Source organism: Schistocerca americana, chromosome X, assembly GCF_021461395.2.
Source record: "Schistocerca americana isolate TAMUIC-IGC-003095 chromosome X, iqSchAmer2.1, whole genome shotgun sequence".
Classification (NCBI taxonomy): Eukaryota; Metazoa; Arthropoda; class Insecta; order Orthoptera; family Acrididae; genus Schistocerca; species Schistocerca americana.
In genome coordinates, this window is record NC_060130.1 from 105,768,040 (window position 1) to 105,792,568 (window position 24,529).

Consider the following 24,529-nt stretch of genomic DNA (forward strand, 5'->3'; position numbering starts at 1 on the left):
TTATGATAAAAAAGGTGATTGAGTCAAAAATAAAAAAAGTACCTTATAACAAATTATTGCTGGTAGTCACGTTTAAACTCATGATCTGCAGCATGCCAGCCAACAACACTAACCCTTCCACCACACTGCATCTAGCACACGTTGTAGCATTGCTCACTCTTCTGGAGAAACAGAGATCTGTTGCTTCAGAATTTCTTATTGGAGCCAATTACAGAATCCTGGCTCTAAATGTAGGAAAGAGTCCTCTGTATGTCAGTGCTGGTGGATTCTAGTTGGGTGGTCACATCCACTTTACTACTATGAGCATCAAAGGTGGCCCTTCCCATTGAGGATTCGTGATTGTTCAGTGAATCTTCTGTTTCCTTGAATGAGAAGGCCCCCATCACTGCTCTGTTGTAGGGTTTCATAAGGAGCCCAGGGATGATGCCTCTTAGTTTTGTCTTCTTGATGAAGGATCAAAATCCTTGACCTGTACGTGATGTCATATAAGCAATGAGAGATACTATACGGCTTCAGGAAATTTTACAATAATCTCACTCCCATGCAGGTGCAAAAATCAATACCAAGTCTCCTGGGCTGGATCTCACTCTCTTGGTGTTATAGGGCTCTCACTCTTTCTCCTGGGCATCCAAGTTCTGTATGAAAGCCATCTGGCTTGTACTGGTGGTAATGTACCTCACAATATCATCCTTTGTATTGCCCAGTTAAAGTGGGGAAAAAGAGTCATTTTTGCCTCACAAATGTGGAGTAAAAAGCATGGTGTGAAGGCTGTAGTGCCTTGATTTACTGTGTTATATGAGAATTTCACAAAGGACACTATTGTATCCCAATCTCTGGCATCAATGTACACTGAGAGCATTTCTGCCAACATCTTGTTACAGCATTATGAGAGGCCATTCATCTGTGTGTACTAGGCTGTTGTCATCCTGTGAGACTTCTACAAGGAACAATGCCATTTCTGGAGCTTTGGCAGTCAGTACAGTTTTGGTGATAGTGTAGTGAAGTAGCCATTGCAGACTATTATCCATCGATGCCTGTTTGTCAACTCTGGGAACTTCCCCAGAAGATCAATTCCCATTCGATGGAATTGTGCTGCTGCATGTAAAACTGGTACTAAGTGCCCCAGAGATAACAGAGGCATTTCAACAGCAAACATCCACCCAAAGCAATCTTTGTTACATGTGCTTGTTGGAACAGCTTTATCAATACGGATCTCTGATCTTCCTCAGTCTTTGATTGCTTATAATTCATGCAAGAGGCCCGTCAAAGAATAACATGACTAAATTCTACTAAAATGACAAATTTTAGGGGCTGTGTTCTGCTATTAATAGTTATTCTTGCAATACATGTTCCTGTTGGGTGGATGTATTTCCCATTTGCAACTTTCAGCACAATCACTTTTGTGTCACACAACATAGTCATCTTTAAAAGAGCATGATATCCATTAAAATTAAAGAAAGAGAAGGCCATAAATCGACTAGCTCCCAAGATAGGTTGACCTTATATGATGATGTCAATGCAATTTCTTGAAGTCTTGATGAATTTCCTTAATTTGCTGGTTATGCTTTTTATGATGACAGGGACTGGCTACAGCATGCTGGGGAGTGAGCTCATCCATGGTGTGGTCATGGACTTCACCCTGCATGTCAACTACAATCATCTGCAGCTGAGGAGGAGGAGGAGGAGATTAGTGTTTAACGTCCCGTCGACAACGAGGTCATTAGAGACGGAGCGCAAGCTCGGGTGACGGAAGGATGGGGAAGGAAATCGGCCGTGCCCTTTCAAAGGAACCATCCAGGCATTTGCCTGAAGCGATTTAGGGAAATCACGGAAAACCTAAATCAGGATGGCCGGAGACGGGATTGAACCGTCGTCCTCCCGAATGCGAGTCCAGTGTGCTAACCACTGCGCCACCTCGCTCGGTCTCTGCAGCTGACTAGAGTGTGTGTAACTGTTGTGATACTTGCCATCTGGTGGTGTTATTTTCTTTCTCTGCAGTAGCATGCAACATGTCTAGCATGACCACAGTGGAAACACACCGGTGTATTGTCCTCTGTCCTCCAAATGTCTGTTGTTTTGTGGGTCATTATACTTGGCACAGGAGTTGGCTGAACCTGCATGAGCTGAGTTGGCCGAGTGCATTCTTCTTGGTGCATTCAACTGCTGGTGGAGATTGATGACAAGGATCAACACACCTTTCTTCAACATTCTTTTTTACCTCTTGACATATGGAGCTGACATTAATAGATGCTATATCCTGCTTACTAGGACCAACAGTTATGGTTGCTATAAAATGCTGTATAATTTCTCTCATTACTTGGTGTATAGGAGATATGAGCTCATGGTAGTCTTCCACAAGTGCCATTGGGACTGTATTTGGCAGTTGCTCATACTTCTTTCATCCAACTTGTTTCAGTTGCATTTCCTTGATGTGCTGGCACCAACTGATGAATTCCTCTGTTGTGACATTCTTTACTAAAAGAGCTTGGTACATGTCTTCTGTGACAACTTTCATAAAGTGTGAGATTTTGTCAGCTACTGTCATAGTAGAATTCACAATGTGGCATACAGACAAAACATTCTGCGTGTAGGATTGAGTCATTTCCCAACAATGTTAGGCTCCATTATTCAATTGTTCTTCCACTAAGCAGACTTTCTGCTCATTGTCAACATTGTCACCAAATATTTTCTTAAGCACAGCTTGGAATCAGTCCCAGCTATCGAGCTTCTCTTTCTCTTGTTCAACCACTGATGGGCTGTGCCATCGAACTGAAAGTACACATTTGTCAAACACATCATGTCATCCCACCTGTTGCATTTGGTGACTTGGTCAAATTCTTTCAGCTATTTTGTCAGGTCCTGAGCAGTTACTCTGGAAAACACTGGTGGATGCCTGATGTGCATCTGACTTATTGCTGTTTTAGAATTCATTGTCTATGAGGGTGATGGCTTTTATGTTGCCTAATTGGAAGCTAATGTCGTATTTCAAAATCCTCATAAGTGTTAATACATTTATCCCCATTGTGAGACCAGATGGTCAATGCCTTCATGGAAAAATGTATGCGGTTGCCTACAGAAACATGATTGTACTGAGGCATATACCTGTTCATCCAAAGCAAATCAACAGCTTCAAATATCTTTCTTCAATTCTCCAAAAATACGGAAATCACGTGGGGAGAAATCAGGACTGTATGGAGGATGTGTAGGGACACACAGCAAAACTTCTGCAGTGTAGTTGAACCTTCACAGACAATGAATTCTAAAATAGCAATAAGTCAGATGTTCTCAAGTACTCGGAACCTACACCAAACAGTGTCATGTCGTAACAACAATCGAGTTCAAATCTGAGGGCAGGGACATCAATGGAGTGTAATACTTAGCACTGAAGGCACGTTAATTACTGACATCTATGTACAGCAGGAAAAGAATTGAAATCCTGGTTGAAGAGTGTTGCTGTTGATCCAAACATAGAACATTCCAGACTATACAAACATAAGAGATTTTGAGAATCTTCCATTAATGGCACATACTAAATAACAAATAACTGTGGACAGGTTTGAACTGGCAACCTGCAGCATGCTGGTCCCTGATGCTAACCCCTAAACCACACTGCATCCAACACAATTTGCTGCAAGGTTATTGTAGCCAAGACAAGCACACAGTCAGCACGCACCATTTTAATTCAAATGTAATTGCCCATTAGCTTTGTAGATGGTGAAGAGATTGAAAACTGTATGGTGAAGTGAAAGAAATTATTCAGTTCATTATGCGAGGCAAAAATGTATTTGTGATGGGGGACTGGAATTCGATTGTAGAAAAAATAGTAAGAGTACATGGACTAGGAAAAATAAATTAAAGGAAAACTGTCACATCAAGTTTTTCACAGAGCACTGTTTAATCGTTACTAACATTTCAAAGATGCTTGTGTACATGGAAGGGACCAGGCAACATATGAAAGTTCGAGATATATTATGTAATGGTAAGACAGATTTCAAAACAAGATTTTAAACTGAAAAACATTTACAGCAGCAGATGTGGACTCTTGGTAATAATTAATTTATTTATTATGAACTGCACACTAAGAAAGATGAAATTGGACAAAGACAAGAAATTAGGGAGATGGGAGGCAAATAAGTTGAGAGAACCAGAGACAGTCGAGATTTTTGAAAGCAAGCATTAGACAACTATTGGAAGAAACAGGAGAAAGGAATACAATAGATGACAACTGGGTAGCTTTGAGATATAAAATAGTGAAAGAAGGAGAGAAAAAACTTTAAGAAAGACTATGCACAGAAAAAAAAAATCTCTGGATAACACCCATGAAAATGAATTTGATTGATGAAAGGGGAAAAGATAAAAACACAGCAAGTGAAACAGGTAAAAGTGAGTAAACTGTTTATCATTTCAAAAGAAAGTGCCATAACTGTCAATACTTTTATCCCACTGTGAGACATGATGGTCAACGCCTTCACAGAAAAATGTTTGCAGTTGCCTACAAAACCAAGATTGTACATGGGCATGCATGTCTTTGGCTGAAGCAAGTTGACGACCATAAATGTCTTCCTTCAGATCTCCAAATATATGGAAATTACAAGGGGAGAGATTGGGACTGTATGGAGGATGTGCAAAGGTTTCTCAGCAAACTTATGCAGCATAACTGAAACAACCTTGACAACTTGTGGACCCACGTACTGCCAAGAATGTTTCAACTACACTGCAGAAGTTTTGCTGTGAGTCCTTACACATCCTCCATACAGACCCGATTTCTCCCCATGTGATTTCCGTATTTTTGGAGAATTGAAGAAAGATATTTGTGGCTGTTGATTTGCTTTGGATGAACAGGTGTATGCCTCAGTACAATCATGTGTCTGTAGGCAACCGCGAACATTTTTCCATGAAGGCATTGACCATCTGGTCTCACAATGTGGATAAATGTATTAACACTTATGAGGATTTTGAAATAATAAACAGTTCATACACTTTCCTTCCATCTGTATTCTTTTCATTTGATTGCCACTTATAGAAGGGCTATAAAAAGGAAACAAACTCAACAAAACTATGGAAAGGAAGAGGAACTAGTTGACAGTGAGGTGGAATATACAATAATGTGAGAAAAATCTGTCAAAGCACTGAAAGAACTAAGTCAACACAAGACCCCTGGAGTAGATGACATTAGCTCAAATTACCATGAGCCTTTAGAGAGAGCCAGTCATGAATAATTATTCCATGTGGTATGCAAGATATATGAATCTGATGAAATATCCTAGAAATGTATGTGTTGACAGATGTGAATATTAGAGAACTATCAGTTTAATATGTTGTAGTATGAATATTTTCAGAAGAAAGGAAAGAGCTGTAGAGGCCAACCCTGGTTCTCACTCTGGGAGGGAGTACAACATGACCTCCATGGTACTGGGTGGGGCCAACAATACAACTGAAATAATGAAAGATACCAATTATCAGAAATACACAGTTAATGCCTACAATTATGAGTAAGATTATTGTAAAAGTATTGTATTATTTACACAAATGAGTCCAATTGGAATGATACCTCAGACTGTGCAACTACTTTTCATCATAAAGCTCTGGAGATGGGCCACAGGATGAATATCTGGAGTATTATACTGAAGCTTCTGTTCCAAGTGAGTCTTCACAACAGACATTTTGGCATTTATTTCTCCTCACCCATTAGCAAGGTGAACATGCACTGTTGTCTTGGGTGCAAGTTCAAATGGACAGTGATGGACACAAGTCAGTGAACAGCAGTATTGAGATGGCTAGTCCATTATGGAACCTCACCAGAGTCACGTATACCACTATAAGACTAGAAAATTATGAAATTGGCTAAGGCTATATTGTCTGTTATATTGGCCAACAATATCCATGACTATTACCACATTTTTGAACTTGCCATGAATTAACAAGAGAGAGGCTCAGAGTGAGGATTTATTACCTGCATTCATTTAAATTAATGATGCAGCTGTTCGTTTGTGATTAATGAACTGGCAGTTACATAGTTTTGAATATATAAGGGGCATTCAAAAAGAAGCAAGACAGAGGCATAATTACAGAAACCAGTACCCGTATGTTAGAAGTATTGACCCTGGCTGTTGAGACACTTGTTGCACTGTGACAAAAGGTGGTGACAATTTAAATGGTTGCTGGATCAGCAGAGGTGGGCCAGTAAAGTAGCTTGCAGATCACCTGGCCTTACACTGCTGGATTTTTTCTTGTTGAGTTATCTTAAGGACAAAGTGTACACAGAAGTGCCAGCTACTCAACAGAACATCACATAAAGTATCAGAAATGCTTGCACAAACAGTACACCAGATGTGCTTATAAGTTGTGTACATGAATTCAAAGCACAAATTAATAAATGTATCACATTGAAAGGTCATCAGTTTCAGTATTTGTTATGAGTTGCGATAATGGTGGGAGGCAAGAGGACCTGCCAAGCTTGAGCAACTCAATGGGAGCAGAAAATTTTTATGTCATAATTTTTGTTCCTGGCTCACACTAAAAGTGGTTTATTAACTGGACATGTAAATGTCTAACTGTAAAAGTTTTACTGTACACTCAAATATGTAAAACAAAATTAAATTTTTTGTCAATTACAGCACCATCCACCACCAATGGAAAACAAATCAACTGTTCAGGATGAAAAAAGTTTACAGTTTTGTCGTAATGTAATGTAGAATTAAATACGCTGGTCCTTAATTGCGATAACTGGACTAATATAATTTTGTCAATTACAGCACCATCCACCACCAATGGAAAACAAATTGTTTCAGGCAAACCCCTTGTATATTTTGACATAGAATCTGAATCTTTAATAAGAATGAGGGGGGGGGGGGGGGGTGTCACCATTTGAAAATAAAATGTTAACCCCTCCCCAATGGGAGTGGCGACAGGGGGTGGAGGGGGGTGGGGAGGTGGAAGGGGGAAGGGGTTTGGCGGATGTCCCCATGCAAAACATTAACGTTTCACTTGGAACTTTTTTTTACATAAGATGTGTGTTTTTGGAGATATTATTTATTCCTAGTTAAAATAAACATCCCATATAGCATCACCGACAGACACACACAAAACAAAATGGACATACAACCTAGTTTCTGGAGTTAATATTTTCTAAATCAGAGAGGACAGAAGGATGAGTTAGGGAAGCTTATGAAGGCACCAGGATGGGAGACACCCACTTGTGGTGAGGATGAGGGCACTTGAGGACAAAGAGGAAAGTGTCAGAGATGGTACATTGATAAGTACTGTGTCAGAGACAAGGACACATTGAGAAGTAACTATACAGATGAATAGTGCAATTAAGAATTAGGATAGAAGAAATGTGTGTGCCTATATACAGGGTGTTACAAAAAAGTACGGCCAAACTTTCAGTAAACATTCCTCACACACAAAGAAAGAAAATATGTTATGTGGACATGTGTCCGGAAATGCTTACTTTCCATGTTAGAGCTCATTTTATTACTTCTCTTCAAATCACAATAATCATGGAATGGAAACACACAGCAGCAGAACGTACCAGTGTGACTTCAAACACTTTGTTACAGGAAATGTTCAAAATGTCCTCCGTTAGCGAGGATACATGCATCCACCGTCCGTCGCATGGAATCTCTGATGCGCTAATGCAGCCCTGGAAAATAGCTGATTGTATCACAGCTGTCCACAATACGAGCACAAAGAGTCTCTACATTTGGTACCGGGGTTGTGTAGACAAGAGCTTTCAAATGCCCCCATAAATGAAAGTCAAGAGGGTTGAGGTCAGGAGGGCATGGAGGCCTTGGAATTGGTCTGCCTCTACCAATCCATCGGTCACCAAATCTGTTGTTGAGAAGCGTACGAACACTTCGACTGAAATGTGCAGGAGCTCCATCGTGCATGAACCACATGCTGTGTCGTACTTGTAAAGGCACATGTTCTAGCAGCATAGGTAGAGTATCCCGTATGAAATCATGATAACATGCTCCATTGAGCGTAGGTGGAAGAACATGGGACCCAATCAAGACATCACCAGCAATGCCTGCCCAAACGTTCACAGAAAATCTGTGTTGATGATGTGATTGCACAATTGCGTGTGGATTCTCGTCAGCCCACACATGTTGATTGTGAAAATTTACAATTTGATCATGTTGGAATGAAGCCTCATCCGTAAAGAGAACATTTGCACTGAAATGAGGATTGACACATTGTTGGATGAACCATTCGCAGAAGTGTACCCGTGGAGGCCAATCAGCTGCTGATAGTGCCTGCACACGCTGTACATGGTACGGAAACAACTGGTTCTCACGTAGCACTCTCCATACAGTGACGTGGTCAACGTTACCTTGTACAGCAGCAACTTCTCTGACTCTGACATTAGAGTTATTGTCAACTGCACGAAGAATTGCCTCGTCCATTGCAGGTGTCCTTGTTGTTCTAGGTCTTCCCCAGTTGCAAGTTATAGGCTGGAATGTTCTGTGCTCCCTACGACGCCGATCAATTGCTTTGAATGTCTTCCTGTCAGGACACCTTCATTCTGAAAATCTGTCTTGATACAAACGTACCGTGCCACGGCTATTGCCCCATGCTAATCCATACATCAAATGGGCATCTGCCAACTCTGCATTTGTAAACATTGCACTGACTGCAAAACCACGTTCGTGATGAACACTAACCTGTTGATGCTACGTACTGATGTGCTTGATGCTAGTACTGTACAGCAATGAGTCGCATGTCAACACAAGCACCGAAGTCAACATTACCTCCCTTCAATTGGGCCAACTGGCGGTGAATCGAGGAAGTACAGTACATACTGACGAAACTAAAATGAGCTCTAACATGGAAATTAAGCATTTCCGGACACATGTCCACATAACATCTTTTGTGTGTGAGGAATTTTTCCTGAAAGTTTGGCCGTACCTTTTTGTAACACCCTGTATATGAAACTGAGCACAGAGATGATCATCAGTGCAGTGGAACTGGCTTTCATGGATCATGTGAAAGACATGTCCTGGAATTCAGCAGTTAGTGGTAAGCATCTGTGAACCTAGTTGGTGCAGTTGCTACAGTTACTTCTTGATCTCGACAATTGAGTCATAAACGTGCACTCTTGGACAGAAGATCACCACAAAACTACTATCAACTTGAATAAGAACGATGGATCAACAGTAAGTAATTCCACTGCCCCAGGCACCAATCTACAGAGTGAATTTTCCTGATTATGGGATACTGGGGTACCAGGAACATCATCATGTGCAGAAGAGTCAGAGCTTCTCAAAATTTCTATGACTGAAACAGAGAGAAACTACAGCTGATCATTCTCTCTGAGGTAGGTAACCTCAAACAAATCACAAACACAACGGAAAAATTCCACATAAAAATCCTTGCAATTTAAGAAATACAACTTACTGACAAAAATTATTTTGATTCTCATAACTAGAAAGGAAAATGAGCAGTGATGTTGAAAAAGGGACCCAAACAATTTAGCACAGCTTTTGCTGTGCACAAATCCATCATAGATTTGGTAATAATGTTCAACTCAACATCAGAAAGAATCTCCACAATTTCTGTAATATCTGGAAACAAGCCATACACACTGATGAAGGCACATGTTCCCACAAATGACTACAACAGAAAATATCCACAGGCACCAGGTGACTTCTGGGAAGTACTGGAGGAAACTACAAATAAAATGCCCAAACATAATGTGAAAATTTTATTAAGATATTTCAATGGACAGCACGGCAAAGAGAAAAAATTCGGAAAAAAACAAGAGTTCAAACAGCTGACAAGAGAACAAACAAAAATGGTGATAGACTAGTAAACTTCTGCAAAAATTTTCATCTTAAAATCATGTAATGCAATTCCTTAAACCAGCAAACAAACTTAAATACTCCAATTTAGGCAAGTTTCAAATAGACCAGATTGCTATATCCAATAAGAATACCAAAGAAGTACTCAATGTATGAACAAGAAAGTTTTTGAGTGAGACCATAATCTCCCACAAATAAAGATTAGATTTCAATCTAACAGAAAAAGTATAAATAAACAAAACATTCAGAATTAATCCAGAATACTTGCAATTCAATATTAAAGAAATTCTTCAGAAAAGTAGGCAATCAATCACCATGAAGTGGAAGAAACTTGCAGACATACTGAAATCACTAGAGCAAACACAGCTGGTGGAACACTACATTTCATCAGGCAATAGAAGAGAGAATGCACGCAGAGAAAACCTCCAGTAGCAAAAAAACCTCAGAAAATGGCAGGAATTTTGAAAGACCCAGAAAAGTTTGACCAACATGATATAAAGAGAAAATGAAGGTGTGGTATGAACTGGGTTACAGAAGTTGGACAAGACATTATCAAAACCACCAAAAGACACTTTTACAAAACTTATATAGAAAAATTAATAGAGTATGAGCCACTGATTCTGTGCTTCTGTAGGCTCAATGGATCACTGGAAACCAACAGGAAAAATAATTGTCAAATTAGCCAAATACTTTCACTCACTTCTCAACAGCCAGCCTCCAGTAGAAAAACTAGATTTTGAAAAAAATCCCTATCCAATCCCAATTCAAAACTACAGTACCATCTCTTGAGGATCTGAAGGAAATAATAAAATCTTTGAACAATAGTAAAACTCTCAGAGAAGATGATATCATGGCAGAAATATGGAAAATATATGGCAGTAATTTAACACAAGTAATTATGTAAAACATCTGGGAAACTGAACAAATACCTGCAGAGTGGAAATGTGCATTAATTGGTCCTCTCAAAAAGCAGAAATTAAAACCAATCTGAATAACTACAGTGGAATTTTACTTCTCCTTTTTGTGTGCAAAAGTCTATCAAAAGCACTGTTAAGTCAACTGGAAGAATATCCTTTAATAGGACAGTATCAGGCAACATTTTACAAAGGGTGATCTTTTATATTACAGATGTGGGACTTAATGACAATTTTGCAAATAAATAGCTGTAGAAATACTGTGGTAACTTTTGCAACTTAAAAAGGCTTTTGTTTTGATAGACAGGCAAAATTGACACGAAAACAAGGGCAATTGTCCAACAGATGTTAACAGGTATATTACCCAAAGTTAGATTCATGTGAGAAATTTCATAAGCACTTCAAATCCACACTGATGTTCACCAAGGAGCTGGACCCTCCCCCATCTTATTTAACATAATTCAGCAAAACAGTGTAAAGGCATGCCAAAAGGAAATAAAAAGAATCCAACTCAAGATTAAAACAGAGCATAGAATCAATGTGAAGTGTCTGGATTTCACAGATGATCTTGATATTCTAACAAACAATAGAGGAGAAGCCAAGCTTGGTGTGGAGAATCTTCATGAAATCTCATGTAACAATGGCCTATAAATGTCCTATGAAAAAAGTCAGTATATGGGAAGGAAGCCTGCAAATACTTGCTCCATAATAACTTGGTACAGGGAAGTGTAAGAAATGATACACTTTAAATATCTATGAGAGACTTTCCGGTCACCAGGGCTGAACACAATAGCCAAATAAGAAAGACTCTGAAAATTATGGAAAAGCATATAAGCTCAAACAGTGTTATTATAATTAAAAATCTGTCTCTGTTAATGCAAAACTTATACATTACAACACAGTAATTCTACCAGAAGCACTCTACACTGCAGAAATATGGTGACTCATGGTCAAACAAAAATAAGAAAGATTGGAAAGCAGGAAAGGAAAATTCCCAGGAAAATATTCAGACCAGTTTTCTGTGAAGGAATTTGGATAAACAGTGAGTTGAGAGAGATCTATAAACAGACTGAGACAATAATGAACATATTAGGAGAAAGAAGGATGAAAATTTATGGACATATCCCTAGGATGAGTAAGAAAAGGGTTACAAGGCAAATCTTTGAGATTGAAAACACTAGCAAAAAGAAGAGAAAATCAATCACTGAAATAGAAGAAGGTATCAAAGAAATGGGGACCACATCAGATAACATAAAGAATAGAGAACAGTCCAGAAACCTCACATAAAATTATACACTCAAACAAAACACACAGAAATGAGAACAGGAAATCACTGGGTCATAAGAACCTGAGAGAGAACACAGCGAATCTATGAAGAGAATTTGGGAACAATGAAGGAAAAAGGAAAAGTCATCACTACTCATTTAGTTATAGTAATGCCTATAAAAGGCGATAAATTTGAGTCTCAGTCCAGCACACAATTTTAATTTACCACTAGGTTTGAATACAGTGAACGCATGAATTGTAGGGTGAAAGATTCAGTCTCAACAATTGTTGTACGTAATTTAGTATATCAATCATGTTTAAGTTGGTACAAAATGTAACTGGAATAGGAGTTCATGAGAGCATGGTGTTTGTCTTGAGTCTGAATTCCTGATACAGTTATTAACTGTGAGGCATGACTCTGGGAAAAGATGTAACATGTATATTAGTGTTTGATGTAGATTGTGTGGTGTAATATTAATGTATAAACTTAATTATTTATAATTTTCTATAGGATGTTTCTATTGGCATGACATGATGAGGCCATTGTTATGTCACAAGTTTCTGGATTATAATACACTGCCTGACAAAAAGGTGGAGCACACAGAAGGGGAAAATGGCACTGGGATAGTGTTGCATGAGAGGTAACAGATGAGGATGCCTATTAGGTACTACTGTGCTGTCAGAGTTCGCTCAATCACTACCAGCTGTGACATGCAATCATACTCGATGGCTTCCCACACCATAACACCAGGGGTAGCACCTCAATGCCTTTCCAAATTATTGGAAAAATGGGACCTCGCCACATGTCACCATCATAATCACAGACTATGGTCATCCACGATAGTGCAGAACTGCGGTTCATTGCTGAACACAGGGTGATACCATTCATTAATGGTCCATGCTTCCCAGTCAGGGCACCACTCTGATTGTGGCCATTTGTGTTTTGGTGTGTTGTGTAGTAGACTTAAGGGTGCACAACAAATACCATGAGAGGCCACCACCACAGGGGCACAACCAGTCACCTGGCACCACTCAGTTCTGAGCACCAGCCCCAGATGATGTTTACAAATTTGGCTCACTTTCAGCTTCCACACCACGTCAATATGTGAATCATACTCATCTGTCATTAGTGTTGCCAGTTGCCAAAGAGAGTGCTGTCAACTGTGAACTACATTGCTACTGTCTCGCTGGCAGAGAGGAAATCTTTCTGCTGGTAGGCACAAAGCATGAGCACCACAGACATTCAGACAGTTCTGATCCAGCAGTCACACAGTTCAATTTTGTGTCTGCAGCCAGCTCAGCATAGCTCCTTCAATTACACTACATAGCAAAGCCCTACAAGTTCCATTGAGAAGACAACATTCTGACTTAGCAGTTGCTATTTATGGAGTAATGAGATGATCAAGAGTGTGTCTATAACTACATTCAGTCATAGTGACAATATCAGAGACAGCCATGAGACAGTAAAGTTACTTAGATTCCATTGCATCAGGTACAGGACACCCGGCACTATGCATCTAACTGTAACAAAGTTAAGTATCATATTCTATCATAACCCTTAATAAATGTTATTGGGTATTTCATACTGTGTTGTGACATTTCTATTCTGTTGGTAGTTCTAGTGTGCAATTCTGCGACATTCTATTGTACCAGAGTAAGAATTAAGTCTTTTACTACAGTGGATGTTTGGGCAGAACTGACACACTCAGTTACAACATTCCCAACATGGTGTTAATGGCATTCTGTGCAAGTGATCAAAATTCTCCAGTTCAGTTGCTGCAAGATTGTAATCAGGTGTATCTGTGAAGGGGTGTACAATACAGCAATCATTCCTTGCAGTGGTCAGATGAGGTCAACCAGAGCCTATATGATAACATATTAGTCAATTTCTAGTTTAGAAAGCACTGTTTATTTCTCTTATTATATGAAGAAAACTCTGAAACTGTTTCTTTTTTCTTTGTCTTTTTATCCCACAATTTTAAGTTTTAACTAATGGAATGAGACAATAATGCTTGAAAAGAACAATAAAACCACAAATGTGATAAAAATAAGTTTCCATTTCATGTGACACTTGTGACGCAAATTTTTAAAGCAACTCTGTTAACAATGATTCATGCTTATAATTCAATGCCTTACTGTTACAACTGTAGTGCATACTTTCATGGAATTCAATAAGTTTTCTGTGAGTGTTGTCAGGCTTCTTTAATAAAGTGTGCAAAATTCTTTGCACATCATTGCACTTGTACTGGAATGCTGTCAATCCATCCTTAACTTCAGACATATTGCCTTGTTACTTAATTTGAGAACTTTATGATGCAATTATGATTAGCTTTCTATACTGGAACAATTTGCTATGCATAACATACATCTTGGTGGCTTGATGTCATGTGGTATTGTTTCTGAACCCGTTATGAATCAGTTCTCAGTGCCATTGTTTCCACAAGCAAAGTATAACATACCCATTTAACAAATTTAAGAATCTTAATAGTAATTCACTAGCTGCACCCTGTGATGTTACCCACAGTTAAACAAAATGCCTAGGTATGTGTTTATTCAAATCTTCTATTAATCCATCTCCTCTTTCTGCCTCTCCCCATCCATCTCCTCCCCTCTCTGTTAATCTTCCATCACCCCCCCCCCCCCCCCCCCCGTGCCTATCTGTGACCATCTGGTCCTTCCCACTTTCTGTCTGTCTGTCTCCTCCTTCTCTCTCTCTCTCTCTCTCTCTCTCTCTCTCTCTCTCTCTCTCCCCACCACACATTATCACCACCACCCCACTAGGAGGATGGTGGTTCTTATCCTCACAGTACTTGTTTTCAGATTGTAACTAATATACACACATCAAAAAATGTTATCACCCCAGTTCCCATAACTCCTGAAGATAAATGTTCACTGTGGGTACTGTATCACAGACACACTCCCTTTGACTGTTCAGAGGTGTCACTAAACTGGCCCAAAGGTATAAACAACCATGCATGAGCAGCGCCTATTAGACAGAGGGTGTCCGACAGCCGATCAGTTCCAGTCATTCCACCAGGAAGCAGGTACACGGCGTGTGTTATCAGTAGTTCAGCCATGTCCAGATGGTCAATACCATGGTTCGATCACGTCTGCATTGTTACTTTGTGCCAGGAAGGGCTCTCAACAAAGGAAGTGTCCTGCTGTCTCACAGTGAACCAAAGCGATGTTGTTTGGACATGGAGGGGATACAGAGAGACAGGAACCATTGATGACAGGCCCTGCTCAGGCCGCCCAAGGGCTACTACTGCAATGGATGACTGCTACCTATGGATTCTACTGCCCTTTCTGTTCCAGTCGCGTATGGTTCGCGGGAAGAATGACTGCCAGAAAGCCTCCATGCGCGCTTCAATCTCTCTAACTTTACATTCATGATCCCCTCAGGAGGTATAAGTAGGGGGCATCAACAAAGGAGGTGGCTTACAAAACACTCATTCGACTTATACTTGAGTATTGCTCATCAGTGTGGGATCCGTAGCAGGTCGGATTGACAGAGGAGCTAGAGAAGTTCCAAAGAAGTGCAGCAAGTTTCGTCACAGGGCTATTTGGTAACCGTGATAGCATTACAGAGATGTTTAGCAAACTCAAGTGGCAGACTCCTGCACCAAGTGACTATCCGCTGCAGATCTTCCTGCATTTTGTTGCAATTTTCTATTGCAGTTGCCACACCCTGCACCAAGTGACTATCCGCTGCAGATCTTCCTGCATTTTGCTGCAATTTTCTAATGCTGCAACTTCTCTGTATACTACACCATCATCCGTGAAAAGTTGCATGGAACTTCCAACACTATGTACTAGGTCATTTATATGTATTGTGAAAAGCAATGGTCCCATAACACTCCCCCGTGGCACGCCAGAGGTTACGTTAATGTCTGTAGATGTCTCTCCATTGAGAGCAACATGCTGTGTTCTGTTTGCTAAAAACTCTTCAATCCAGCTACACAGCTGGTCTGATATTCCGTAGGATCTTACTTTGTTTATCAGTCGACATGCAGAACTGTATTGAACGCCTTCTGGAAGTCGAGGAAAATGGCTTCTACCTGGGAGCCTATATCTAATATTTTCTGGGTCTCATGAACAAATAATGCGAGTTGGGTCTCACACAATCGCTGTTTCTGGAATCCATGTTGATTCCTACAGAGTAGATTCTGGGTTTCCAGAAATGACATGATACGTGAGCAAAAATCATGTTCTAAAATTCTACAACAGATTGATGTCAGAAATATAGGCCTATAGTTTTGCGCATCTGCTCAACGACCCTTCTTGAAAACTGGAATTACCTGTGCTCTTTTCCAATCATTTGGAACCTTCCATTCCTCTAGAGACTTGCGGTACATGGCTGTTAGAATGGGGGCAAGTTCTTTCGCGTACTCTGTGTAGAATCGAATTGGTATCCTGTCAGGTCCAGTGGACATTCCTCTGTTGAGTGATTTCAGTTGCTTTTTTATTCCTTGGACACTTATTTCGATGTCAGCCATTTTTTTTTGTTCGTGTGAGGATTTAGAGAAGAACTGCAATGCGGTCTTCCTCTGTGAAACAGATTTGGAAAAAAGTTTTTAGTATTTCAGCTTTACGCGTGTCATCCTCTGTTTCAATGCCATTATCATCCCAGAGTGTCTGGATATGCTGTTTTGATCCACTTACTGATTTAATGTAACACCAGAACTTCCTAGGATTTTCTGTCAAGTCAGTACATAGAATCTTACTTTCGAATTCACTGAATGCTTCTGTTTGTCTGAGAGGTTTTGGCTGCGTTTAAATTTGCAGTGAAGCTCTCTTTGCTTTAGCAGTAGTTTCCTAGCTTTGTTGTTGAACCACGGTAGATTTTTCCCATCACTCACAGTTTTACTCATCACGTACCTGTCTAAAACGCATTTTATGATTGCCTTGAACTTTTTCCATAAACACTCAACATTGTCAGTGTCGGAACAGAAATTTTCATTTTGATCTATTAGGTAGTCTGAAATCTGCCTCTTATTACTCTTGCTAAACAGATGAACCTTCCTCAGTTTTTTTATATCCCTATTTACTTCCATATTCAGGGATGCTAAATCGGCCTTATGATCACTGATTCCCTGTACTGCGCTTACAGAGTCGAAAAGTTTGGGTCTGTTTGTTATCAGTAGGTCCAACATGTTATCTCCACAAGTTTGTTCTCTGTTTAATTGCTCGAGGTAATTTTCAGATAGTGCACTCAATATAATGTCACTCGACGCTCTGTCCCTACCACCCATCCTAAACATCTGAATGTCCCAGCCTATATCTGGTAAATTGAAATCTCCACCTAAGACTATAACATGCTGAGGAAATTTACGTGAAATGTATTCCAGATTTTCTCTCAGTTGTTCTGCACTTATGCTGCTGAGTCAGGAGGTCAGTAAAAGGAACCAATTATTAACCTAGCTCGGTTGTTGAGCATAACCTCCACCCATAATAATTCACAGGAACTATCCACTTCTATTTCACTACAGGATAAACTACTACTAACATCGACAAACACACCACCACCGGTTGCATGCAATCTATCATTTATAAACACCGTCTGTGCCTTTGTAAAAATTTTGGCAGAATTTATCTCTGGCTTCAGCCCCCTTTTCTTACCTATAACGATTTCACCTTCAGTGCTTTCTATCAGCGCTTGAAGTTCCATTACTTTACCAATGCAGCTTTGACAGTTTACAATTACAATACCGATTGCTGCTTGGTCCTTGCATGTCCTGAGTTTGCCCCGCACCCTTTGAGGCCGTTGCCCTTTCTGTACTTGCCTGAGGCCATCTAACCTAAAAAACTGTCTAGTCCATGCCACACAACCCCTGCAACCCATGTAACCGCCTGCTGTGTGTAGTGTACTCCTGACCTATCCAGTGGAACCTGAAACCCCACCACCCTATGGCGCAAGTCGAGGAATCTGCAGCCCACACAGTTGCAGAACTGTCTCAGCCTCTGATTCAGACCCTCCACTCGGCTCTGTACCAAAGGTCCGCAGTCAGTCCTATTGATGATGCTGCAGACGGTGTGCTCTGCTTTCATCCTGCTAGTGAGACTGGCAGTCTTCACCAAATCAGATAGCCGCCGAAAGCCAGAGAGGATTACCTCCAATCCATAACGACACACATCATTGGTGCCGGCATGAGCGACCAGTAAGCCCACCCTCTGCAACTGCCCGGATCTTGCAGACTGAGGGGCAACCTCTGGAACAGGGCAAGCAGCCATGTCCGGCCGAAGATCAGTATCAGCCGGAGACAGAGCCTGAAACCGGTTCGTCAGACAAACTGGAGAGGTCTTCTGTCCAGCCCTCTGGAATGTCTTTCACCCCCTGCCACACCTCGAGACGACCTCCCACTCTACTACGGGTGAGAGGTCAGCCTCAATGTGGGCAGTATCCTGGGCAGCCACAGCCATAGTCCGATTGGGGGATGTATGGGACAAGTTGGCTTCTTTGAGTCCAACTGCACATCCTCTTTCAAATTCTGACATCTGTATACATTGTTCACACGTCTGTCTGCAAGGTATAGTTACAGTCCAACTGAACTGAGTACACAGAATGAAATTTGCAAAGACTTTATGCCCTGGTTTTAGTGTACCTTGTATTTACCATCCTTACTGGCTGCAGGGTGAAATCTGGCTGCAGTGTCACTCATTTATCTACTGGCCACCGAAGTTTAAAATTTTGTATTTTTCTGTATGAATATCAGTTTGTGACCAATTTGCATAACTCATTCAAGCTACATTGGTATTTTTTTTGTCTTACAGTGTTGTTACAAATCCATATCATGCTGAAATACTCACTACATGCTCCCCATGGAATAGTCTAGCTTCAGAGCAATTAAGAAACTTTTTTAGATTGTTAGAAATTGTCACTAACAAAATAAACAGTCAAGTATATCTACTCAGATGATCAGTAACTGTTATATATTTAATTATTTACAGTGACATTGAGGTAAGGCTATTTCCCAGAGAAACCTATGAACATGATATCTGTATAATGATGTATGCACTTGTGTTGGTTAAAATATTTATTATTTAAGCTATCCTTTTATGAGTGTTTGTTAATCACTAACTTTCTGTCAAATTCACATTTACTTTACATTGATACAGTTTAAACCTTTCAGTGAATCTGCTATAAGTATATTATTAATAGTTTCATTTGGAATAAATAAAACTTTTAAACATGTATGTTATCACCATTACTTAATTTCTTATTTTATTCTTAAATTGTAATTAAAAAAAGACAAAAATATCCTTTTAAAAGAGGTCTATGGATGAACAAAAAATACATTTCACATCCAAGTAATTATTACACACTGCATAAGACAGAAAAATCCTGAAAATATAATGAAAGTTGTATTTTACTGCATGGAGAAGTTAATTTTCTAAGAATAATCAAACTATTTTTAATAAAATGGAAAACAGACTTTTACTTGTTAATGACTAGATGAGAAACCTGACATTGCCCATTTATTTATTTATGACCACATCCAAAAAGCAACTGACACTAAGGTCCCTCCTTGCAGCATGTAACGTCTGGCCTTGTGCTTTGTTTATGGTCATGGCATAACATAAGCTCGCATGGAATTGTATAAATTAAAACAAAATGGTAAAGTGTTAGGAATAAATATGATTTGGGGTATAATAACTAGCTCACCTGCACTATTCCCCTTCAAACTTTTCACTTTTGTGATGTTACATTGGAGGGAAGTAACGTTAAAACTGTGTGAGTGAAGGAGAAAGATAATGCACGATGGTCTTGATCAGAGTTACATCATGCCTCGATTTTGGAAGGAGTTTCCAAAGAGCGGGTTAAAGCTTGATGTTCTTGAGTCAAGCAAGTCTTGCCTCAAAATTTTCATTGGATTCTTAGTCTTTTAACAATTTTGGTGTATTAAGAAAGACTTGCATAATCGTTTTTATTTATAAACAAAATAAAATCAAAATGTAATGCGTAGGCACCCAAATCACAAAGCATCTTTCCTAGTAAAGAATACAAGTTAATTCACCTTTCCATCTAGCTATGAATATAAATAAAACCTATCAAAAAGAAACAAAGTTTTAATACACACAGTGAAATCGCTAAATCTGTATATCCTAGGCTGGTAAATTCAATCTTAGTTTGTATTCGTAAAGATAAGATTGTGGCACTTAATTCTGTCACTGCCATAAACACCCAAAAATTCATCTGTCTTGAGTTACAGAAACTAACAGCTCTATTTATTGGCTCCTGTAGTAACCTGCTGGTTACTGCACCTACTGCCAGTGGATGGAAGTTGGGGCACTACGGCATGCCAACATTCAAATGGCATGCCCGCAGCTACCAGAGATGGCCAGCACAGGCACCCCAACCATGCGTGCACAGCACAACAGTGACACCTGATGGGGGTAGCATTTTTATTAGGATATGCATGGGCCTCCAGACCCTCAGTTGTTAATGTTTCCAAGATGTGTAACTATCGGCACTGCAATCTTGTTCTTACCCATGAATCAATAAATTCCATTTCTTTTATAGCCACATGTTTTTCTTATTTTTCTAGTTAGAACACAAGAGGCAATGAGTGAGAGCACACACAGCCACATTGGAATGGTTGCTGGCTACATTGACTAGGCTCACTCACCAGTGGTTCACCTGCTGGCATTCCCACCCTATGATTAATCCCCAGAAGACTGTAATGCTTATGACAAGTGGCTTTGCTGACATTTTGTAGTATTCCAGGTGGTTGACATGGAGGTCTCTGAGGTTCTTTTCTTATCATGAATACCCTCTTGTATGTATCACTAACTGTACCATTTAGCTCCTCTGCATGAACCAGCATCAATTTGTTTTGATAATTTCAAAATTTTAAAGATGGCTTTTGATAATATGTCTACCTTGCTGTTCTCTTATCAACACAAGCATATGCATGAGAGTGCTCTGCATGTTCAATTCTACAATTGTCACAAATATGCCACAGCAGTCATATTGTGCTTGGGTGGCTGAGCTTCACAGCCTCAGTTGTAAGTTGTCACAGCTAAGACTCAGGAGTCTTATGTGCACACCGTGGTCAGGGATGCCATCATTTGTTCAGTCCTAGATACGAAAGTGTGTCAATGTGTCATTCTGCTTGAAGACCATACATTGGAAGAGGTTTTGAACATAGCACAGTTGTCTGAGGTCTCCCATGCCATTGGCCACCAATTAGAGGCTTGTCACCATTGTTGACAGCATGTAGCCCCAGCACATGGAGCTAGTACAATGGAGGACAAGTAAGCCATCAGGCTGACACAGACAAACACGTCATTGACAACAGGAACAGCAAATGCCACTTCCTTTGTGTCCCTGATTTCATATGACATGAGTAGGTGCCCTGCCCCATGTAGTGGGCTTCTTACCATAAATGAAAAAGAAACAAGGTCACATAGCAGTGATATGTCAAACTCTGCAACAACCCCCCCCCCTCCCCCCCCCCCCCCCCCTGGCGTGAGCCATATGGAACAACATGACACTGCCATTATGGCCTTGTCCCTTCTGTCTAATCAATGTGAGTTTGAGGCATTCCTCAGTTCCTCAGCAAAATGGTTTGGTCTGGAGCTTGTGAGAGCACTTTTGCACAGCTTAAGGATGTACTTCATCCTGGGCCATGTCTTGCAACATTTTAACCTGACGAGCATTTGGTCTTGGGCACAGATGTGTCTGAGTAAGGAGTGGGGGCTGTCCTGGCCCATCACCACTCAGATGGTTCTGAACCACCGATTGCCCTTTTGTCAAAAACACTAAACTCTGCTCCACAACGTTATTCTCAGGTGGAAAAAGAGCTATTGCTATTCCCTCAAAAAATCAAAAATTTTGCGTGTTCTTGTATGAAGCAAAATTTCATATAATTACTGACCATAAGGTCTTGGCTTCCCTGTTCAACCCATGAGCATCCTTACCAGACAAAGCTGCTCTTCATTTTCAGCATTGGGCTCTTTACTTGTCCCAGTACAATTATGAGATCCATTTTTGTCTCAAGTCACAATATGTGAATGTAGATGCTGTGTCCCTACTCCTCATGGACCCTGACTCCTTATTTGACCAGGAGGAACAGCTTTGCTTCCAACTGCATACAGAAATGAGGAACACGGTGGATGGCTTCTCCATCACCAGTTGCTGTGTTGCCTCTGTCGCGGCAATAGATCCAGTGCTCTGGCACGTCATAGGCACGATACGTCAGGGGTTGCCTGACCATCTGTTCGGCCAGGCATCGGACCCACTTTGGAGTTATTATGCATTGTGCCACCACCTCTCAGATGGCAGTATTCTCCTGTCAGTGGTAGGGTGCACTCTCCATGTCGTGGTTCCAGCAGCTCAGCAGTAGGATGTCCTCCACTTATTACATCAGGATCATTGGGAGGGGGGTCTCCTGCACAAAACTGTTGGTGCACCACCATGTGTTTTCGTTTAGCATTGATCAGGAGGTGGAACACCTTGTAGTGGCCTGCCCTGCCACAAGTGTTTGGTTAGCAGGTGCACTGTTTTTTTGCCATGACTGGGCTCTACACAGCCTTGGGAAAGAGTCCACATTGATTTTGCTGGTCCTTTTATACAAAATTTGTAGTTATTGGCAAATGATGCTTCTTCTCACTTTCCTCACATCATCCGTCGTCCATCTGCGATAGCAGACAGGATTGTCAGATCCTGTTGAAGTATTCTTCATAGAAAGCTTGCCTTACACCCTTATTTGAGACAATGGTCCTCTTGCCAGTTACAGCAATGTGGATGGTGATGCCTGGTCCTTCCCCCTGCAAGGAGTGTAGCAACCCACCAGTTACTACACCTTCTGCCAGTGGACCTAAGTTGGGCCACTACTACAAGCACAGTGCATGCTGACATTCAAATGGCAGACCCACAGCTATCTGAGGCAGCCACCACTGACTGCCATCACCTGCTCCACTGTGCACATGCAACACTACAGCAGTGACATGTGATGGGAATGGCATATTTACGAGAACATGCACAGGCACGAAAACGTGGGGCTGGGTAAGGATGCTGCATCCAGTGCTTACCACACATCACTGATGCCAGGCCACTTAGTTCTCCCACAGTATAAGGCCACAATCCGACCCCTCCTGAAGTGTGCAGCTGTGGTCTGGGGATTTACAGCAGAGATCAACCTACACTGACTTCAGGCCATTCAAAACAAAGCACTGAATCTCGATCTCCACCTCCCATGAGACTTCCCCTTGGAGGAACTTCGTATAGTAGCTGATACACTACCTCTACAAAGATGGTTCCAGGAAGCTGCCAAGACTTTCTATGAGAAAGAGGAGCAGTCACAGAATCTACTGATTTGAGAACTTGGCCATCATCCTCACTGGCTACCATCGACATACACTGCTGGCCACCGTAACTGCAACACCCTGAAGGAAGCATCCGAATCAAGTGAAATTTACACCATGGGTTTGCAGCGATGAGATATGCAACTGATTAGAATTTCAGCACAGACGCACATCACGTGCGCCTGTGGCGCCACCTCATAACGCCATTTAAGGCTTGGCGATTTTGACGAGTTTACGTTCGGCACGTGTGTTTACCTTGTGGTTGTTTCACAAGACGATCAGTTATGCCTCGTAGACAACAGCGAACATCTTTTGATCAAGTATCCGAGTTCGACAGAGGAAGGATAGTGGCTTACCGAGATTGTGGATTATCATACAGAGAAATCGTTAGTCGTGTTGGACGAAACCAAACAACTGTAATGCGGATATGTGACCGTTGGATGCAGGAGGGTACGACGGATCGATGTGTTCGATCGCATTCACCTCGGTGCACCACTGCACGTGCTGATAGGCAAATTGTGCGCATGGCAGTGACAGATCGCTCAGTGACATCCTGAACCATAGCACAGCACATTGCGTCTGTAACGCATCATCCAGTGTCTGCTCTTACCTTTTGATGCCATTTACAGCAGAGTGATCTGTCCGCAAGACGTCCATTGCTTCGTCTACCATTGACGCAGAACCACAGACGTCTCCGTCGCCAATGGTGTGATGACAGACAGATGTGGACGGCAGAATGGAATGACGTTGTCTTTACTGATGAGGCACGCTTCTGTCTGCAGCACCACGATGGTCGGATTCGAGTGTGGAGACACAGTGGAGAGAGGATGCTGGACAGCTGCATTATGCACTGCCACACTGGTCTTGCACCGGGTATTATGGTATGTGGCGGTATTGGATATTACTCTCACATGCCTCTAGTATGCATTGCCGGTACTTTAAATAGCCGGTGCTACATATCCGAGGTGCTGGAGCCAGTTGTCCTTCCTTACCTTCAGGGCTCGACCACAGTCATATTTCAACAGGATAATGCGCGACCACATGTGGCACGCATTGTCCAAAGGTTCTTCGTTAATAACCAGATTGAACTGCTCCCCTGGCTGGCTCGCTCTCCGGATCTTTCGCCGATAGAAAACATGTGGTCCATGGTTGCTCAACGAGTGACCCAGATTACATCCCCAGCTGCCACACCAGATGATCTTTGGTAACGTGTGGAAGCTGCTTGGGCTGCTGTACCCC

At 41.1% G+C, this 24,529-nt stretch overlaps 1 protein-coding gene across 4 annotated transcripts in view; it reads right to left on the reverse strand.

Moving 5' to 3' along the window:
• The window catches only part of LOC124555453 (muscle calcium channel subunit alpha-1-like), a 566,027-nt gene that overhangs the window by 81,141 nt on the left and 460,357 nt on the right, over positions 1–24,529 (reverse strand). The gene's annotated exons all lie outside the window — the stretch shown is intronic.